At 37.8% G+C, this 6,201-nt stretch overlaps 2 long non-coding RNA genes across 2 annotated transcripts; one reads left to right on the top strand and one right to left on the bottom strand.

Annotated features, from left to right (window-relative positions):
* Positions 1-422: 422 nt before the first annotated feature.
* On the top strand, positions 423-3,003 carry LOC139145894 (uncharacterized). Its single transcript, XR_011555043.1, has 3 exons — positions 423-662; positions 1,173-1,304; positions 1,683-3,003. It is a non-coding gene; the product is annotated as an uncharacterized lncRNA (long non-coding RNA).
* A 203-nt stretch (positions 3,004-3,206) lies between these two features.
* On the bottom strand, positions 3,207-5,791 carry LOC139145893 (uncharacterized). The gene is made up of 3 exons (XR_011555042.1): positions 5,618-5,791; positions 4,468-4,537; positions 3,207-4,074 (listed from the first exon to the last, which is right to left on the bottom strand). It is a non-coding gene; the product is annotated as an uncharacterized lncRNA (long non-coding RNA).
* Positions 5,792-6,201: the final 410 nt, after the last annotated feature.

The following is a 6,201-nucleotide window of genomic DNA, read 5'->3' as shown; positions in this document are numbered from 1 at the left end:
AAGCCACCCATACCCATACATATTATCGAGCGGAGAAAACAGTGCCAATCACATTGTTTTTGACACTGACTGTTCACAGTTATTTTAAAAATAAAGCTTTAGCTGCAAAAATTGTATGATCATTTTTCATAAGTAGATATGTGCACAACCCCATGTACAAAAAAAACCCTTCAATTATTGCTGCTATATTGTTGTTGTTGTTGTTGTTTTGTGTGTGTGTGTGTAAGCATATACACTGGAGCAAAGGGTAAAGGGTCTATGGTGTAAGTAAGAGAGCCAAAAAAACAAAGTGACAATACTTGAAGCCTTAAGATCCTGTCTACATTGATGACTTTTTTATCAATCTTGTGCTTTCATAACTAAACATAGAGCCTATTAAAACCTTGTTGGTATTTATTTATAAATACATTTCCATCAGGATAAACAAGTGGAGTGCTTAAAGCATCTAGTGAATGGCAGTGAAGTCATGGCAGTATTGCTGACGGCTATTGAAAAACTATCATCTATGCTTTGTACTGAACATACTAAATGAATATCACAACAATCCTCTGATGAACCACAAGGTTGTTTTAGATCTCAACACTGGTGTCCCTTATGGCTGACCAGGTGCAGCGTCTCACGTACAGTACAGCTGAGTGAACAAGAACAAGGCTCTATTACAGGTTTGTTTATATGCTCATGTATAATTCCATTTTTTGATTTGTAAAATGTATGGTAATGTCAAATAAATCATATCACCTAATTTTGAGAATGCTGCAACTATCTATCCACTAATCTATTATCAAGACTTGTGGGACCATATGTTATTTAAAACCTACTACCTTGATGTATTTAATAGAAACTGAACTGCATTACTTTTATGAAATATTATCTCTTAATAAGTGTTTTCATGCATCCCATATGGGTGTAAGCTGGCATATGATAATATGAATTTAACTTTCTCAGACATGTACAGTTATATTGTCAAGCACTGCCATGGGGTGGTGTTACATGTAAGGGTGTGCAAAACAGTCATTATCAATGGCAGTATCAACTATTAAAGGACAAAATGCAAAATGCAAAACTACATAAGATTTGTCATTTCATTCTATAAATAACATGTGTATTTTCCCAATATGACATATTCAACTGCAGTCTTCATAAATACAGTATTACATATTTTTCATTCACAGATAGAGATAGTGCCATCATGCTACTCAGTCCAGAAATGCTATTTAGTGGTAATTGAAGAAATCATCTATGCCAATCAAAGTACAGAGACACCTTTCCATAGTTGTCGATGAAGCACACTGTGTTGTTCAGTGGTATGTGTCAATAATTAATAACGTGTATATAAAATATATGTCTACGTTTGTGTGTGTATACATAGTATAAATTATTCAGTTATACTTCAAAACTTTTATCACATTGAATGTCTGAGTGAGGAATGTAGCTGCCATCAGATTTTTCAGTATTTTGAAGAAATATTGTATAATGGTAAAATCACCAATTTTGCATGAGAATTGAGTGAACTGGCAATGATAATCATCATATTCAGCACAATGAAAACAGAAAACACTTCAATTTGAAAATTGATATGAAATATTACTAATCCTGCTGAGATAGAGATGACCACACACAGCTTTTATGATCTCCCACTCTTAAAAATGTTGACATGTCTATTTTTATTTTTACTTGTACAGGGGTAAAATACTATGCTCGCATTGGCGAACTACTGAGCTTCTTCCAAGAGCTAACATGGTAGCACTCACTGTAACAGCAACTCCAGATCTGAAATAAAGAAAATGTTATGCATGGAAAAATGTGAGCTGGTGAGATGTGATCTTGACCGCCACAATATATTCTACCAAACAATACAGGCTCCAACATCAATTGCTGACACATTCTCTTGGCTTTTTGAATCTCTGAGATGCATGAAGACGCTAACTGAGAAACACATATTCACTGCAGAAATATCAATTCTTGTGCTTATTTGTACAAGTATTTTATCATTGAATTAAATGATGAATCATGGATTGGGTCACCAACATTTCAGAATGCACTGTTTACCATGTACCACCACTCCACACCAGTGAAACATGATTGGTTGAAAATCATTCAGCAAGACTGAATTTAAGTTGAGAGTAATCATAGCTACTGTTGCATTCAGTATGGGAGTGGATGCCCCTGATGTCTACATGTCCATTCATTGGGGAGCCTCTAGATCCTTTGAAGGCTTTGTACAGGAATCAGATATTTGCTATGGACAATATGACTGTGGGGAATGCCCTATACGTTCTGGTTTGATCGCAGAGAGATTTAACAATGAGGAACTGTGTGCAGCTGCTAAGGATGTCCAGACAACATGAGCACCTGATTAGTAGTATTACTGACGAACAACAACGGATCATCAAACAAGAATTGACTACATATAGAGATTAAATGTCTCAGGCTTTGGTTTCATCAATAGTAATGACTAGATTGACAGATGCTGTCATTTCTAGGGGGCAGGCTTCAAAAGCCCACCTAGTAAACAAATTCTCAAAATTTCAAAAACATAAAATTTCAAATCTGCAAAAGTAGAAGTGGCGATTGGGATGAACAATTTTTTTCCCTGGCCTTACTGTGTAGTTATATTAAAAACAAATTTCAATTTTGCTTGGTCTTCCCAGTGTATTGTGATCTCCCCACTGTATAGTGATCTCAGAGTCCAATATTTATCCAAATACTATTACACACTGCCTACAATGCAAAGTTTTCTTTACTGTTACTAGACCAGAATGAGACAGTCATTCAAAATTAAGCCAAGTCTATATGTCATGCTTTCGAAAGGTCAAACTCTGCATTTGAATGAGTATCATGAGAACTACTCTGTGTTTTGTTACAGGCAGTATTATTTATTTATTCATTTTGTGATTGATGATTTTGCTCCCTCCATACGTGAACTTCATTATGTGACATGTATACTTTTGGGCTGGTGGCCTCCAATATTGTAATAAAAGTTATTGATTGATTTACACAAAACTCAGAAGATGTATTGAGAATATTTGAAATCTATATTTACTTTTGACATACCCATGTCAATAAATACGACATACACATTGACAGGGGTGGCGGGCATGTATTGTCCTCCAGAATTTGAAGGGTGGGTCACCAAAAAATAATCCTGGAAAAATCAAAATCCCCCCGGATGTAAAAAACTAACACTCCCTAATTACAAGTCCTGTCTTGATGTCAGTATGTTTACATCACAGACCTGCATTGTACTTTAGCATGGGGTTTAACAGTGGAACACATGAATCAAAATGAAAGGATCTTGTTTCCTCATGTGTGTTCCTTGTTGGTGTCTGCAAGATGCCAATAAAAGTAATCAGAGTAATCAGTCAAGATGGCACACAAAAAATTCCATGTTCAGCAATGAAATCTCTAGAGCGGAATGAAATTGGTGGTAATTTGCAATGCGATGTTCAAACAGATGTTCTGTGATAGCAAAAAAAAATTCAAATCTCACAAATGCACACAATTACAACAGCCTGTGAGTGCACTTTTTCAGAATGCCCATTTACTAGTTGAGTATTCTTTTTTCTTTCCATTTATCCACCTGTGTAATTCTTTGGGATCAATATTACAGAAAATGTCAGCATAAAGTTTGGGAAATGATCATGTGCCCTCCCTGCATTCCACTTAAATACTGATGACTTATGTTTCAACTCCTCGTACATGAAATGCAACATCGAGTTCTTGAAAGCTAATGCTTCTCAATGTCATCACAGGACAACACAGTCTTTCCAATCCTGGCAACAGCAGCACTGGTGTGATTTAGTCCCAATGGTTTCATTCTTTTCTCAGCAAGTCTATTTGGGAGTTCCATGACATAGTAACCGTCAACATTATTTCCTTCTCCACTCGATAAGTTAATGAACCTATTCCAGGTTATTTGATGACTGAGCCATGGTGACAACAGTGCTTCGGTACTTGCTTGGAGAAGAAAAGCCTATACTTGATCTTGTGACTAGAATAATATACAAGCAGAGGAGTATCTCCAATACCATAGGATATATCAGGCTTGGGAATATGAGTCGGAGTTGTTATTACCTGTATCAAATTAAAAAAACAGACATTGGTTTCTATCTATTGAATATATAGAATGTAATTAAAAGCACAAATAGTATACTATAAGACTCTATCACATTAAAAGTTAATAAGAAAAAAATTGTTATGATCACAGTTTTCACAATTTTGGTTAAAATTCACAAGCTGAACCTTAAAAGTGAAAGTAGTAAGACAGTGTCCAAAATAACATCAGATGTAGAATTTCAGTGGTGTCACATTTGGCGATTCTTTTTGAAAATTGAGTGGTTAGAGTGCAGACACATCAGAATCACAAGTGTATATGATATAGCAAAATAAAATGTACAAAATTGTATGGTCTTCAATACCGCAGGTATAATAACCTGGACAATCAAACTTAACAGAAAATATACATACCTTTTAGTGTCTGTTTTGTTCACTTCATATCTTGTCTTGGGGTGATACAGGAAGGGGTTACTTGAGAGATCTGAAATGGATCCATAAACATATGGCAAGTTATCTCTAAATGAACACATACTCTGATGAAAATTGGATACGTGAATTGGCTTGATTTTCCCTCATCTTGTTTCCTCTGTAGAATATCATTTAACATTCGGTCACACTGCCATAAGCTCAGGGCAGCACTAAGACAGTTGAACTTGAGGGCCACATGGTAATTTCTGAGTCTTGTGATATAGATGCACAGAATAGGGCGAACAATCATGACAGTGTTTGAAAAAAAAATGTGCTTAGGAGCACTATCAACCTCTCGTTATGTAAAATACCTGCGAGCAAGACTTTGAAAAATATTTTTGAGGTGATATTTTCCTGCGCGAGGTGTTTGGAAGTTTTTCCGGTCAATTTTCAGAAGTGGGTAGGTAACGTAATTAACTTGCAAAAGTATGGGTTCGCTCACAGTCCCATAGAGGGACTGTGGTTCACTGTTTTATGGCAACACTCATTAGACAGATCGAGGTAGAAGGAAAGACAGATGACATGTATGTGGTCGGTAGTGATTAGTATCGATAGCTAAGATATATCTCCGACATATAGGAGACTTGGTACCGTACGTTGTGAGTTCGAACCCGATTGAAACCACCGTATATTGCATACATACCGCATTTGGTGTGCATGGAAACAGTCTTTTTTTTCTAAGTCGCCAATCTCTCAATTGTTTGCGATCTTTCTACAATTGCACAAATTCTCCTTGATCTTGTTGGCAGTATAAATAGCCTGTTCCAATCTTTCTAAATTCTCTCTTTTGTTTGCATATGTGGCAAACATAGGAACAATCGTTGCGACTGTCGTCTGCCAAAGAAACTCCGTAAAATTTCTCGACCAATGCTAGGGCAGGACGCCTGTTGCCTTTCAAAGTATCATCAACTAGAAAGCACCGGTCTCTCTAGCTGCAGTACAGTAGCTCGAGGTTTTGCCTAGGTATTTGGTCGGACGGTTTTGCCGCCCGACCCAAATACCCAGGCAAAACCTCGAGCTACTGTACTGCAGCTACGGTCTCTTATGAAAAGACAACAAATCACACACACAGACATTGCCGAGAGTCACTTACTGCATGTGTCGTCTCCGCTGCGTCGTCGTCTCCATGTTCAGTCGAGTTGCAGTGACCCAGGGTCATACTGACGGATAAGCCAATCAGCGTCTGTCCGTAATTCTGTCAGCGGCCATTTTGTGTTACAAACCGTGCCATAGCATTTCCCCAGACTCTCGTTTCGCCAGTAGCGCAGAGGAGTCTGGTAACCGAGACTAGTCACACTATGACTGAGGTAATGACCTTCGGGGAGCTACGCGTATGAACTACGTGAACTCTGCGTGATCGACCCATTCATATAATGTTGCGCCCTTAGTGGCGCGTCAAACGTAGAAATGAGGGCCATTCGAGATTTTATTGCGCAATGGCGCGTCCTAGAATTAACTTTGCAATTAGTGCGATGGTACGCTATCAAGTCTACGGTCCTGTAATGTCTATATAGCGTGTGAGGGGAGTGTGATCTGGGGAACGCAAACAAGCTTATCTGCATATGAATATAGGACACGCCCGCTATCAGTAATGACTGCTGACGTCATTGTTTTTCCCACTGAAGCCATTCGCTGTGGCGATGTGTCGACACGCAAGGCTCCAAAAATTGGTAGTTT

Source organism: Ptychodera flava, chromosome 12 (genome assembly GCF_041260155.1).
Source record: "Ptychodera flava strain L36383 chromosome 12, AS_Pfla_20210202, whole genome shotgun sequence".
Lineage (NCBI taxonomy): Eukaryota > Metazoa > Hemichordata > Enteropneusta > Ptychoderidae > Ptychodera > Ptychodera flava.
The sequence above is the reverse complement of the archived record's forward strand: the minus strand, read 5'-3'. Positions and strand labels throughout refer to the sequence as shown.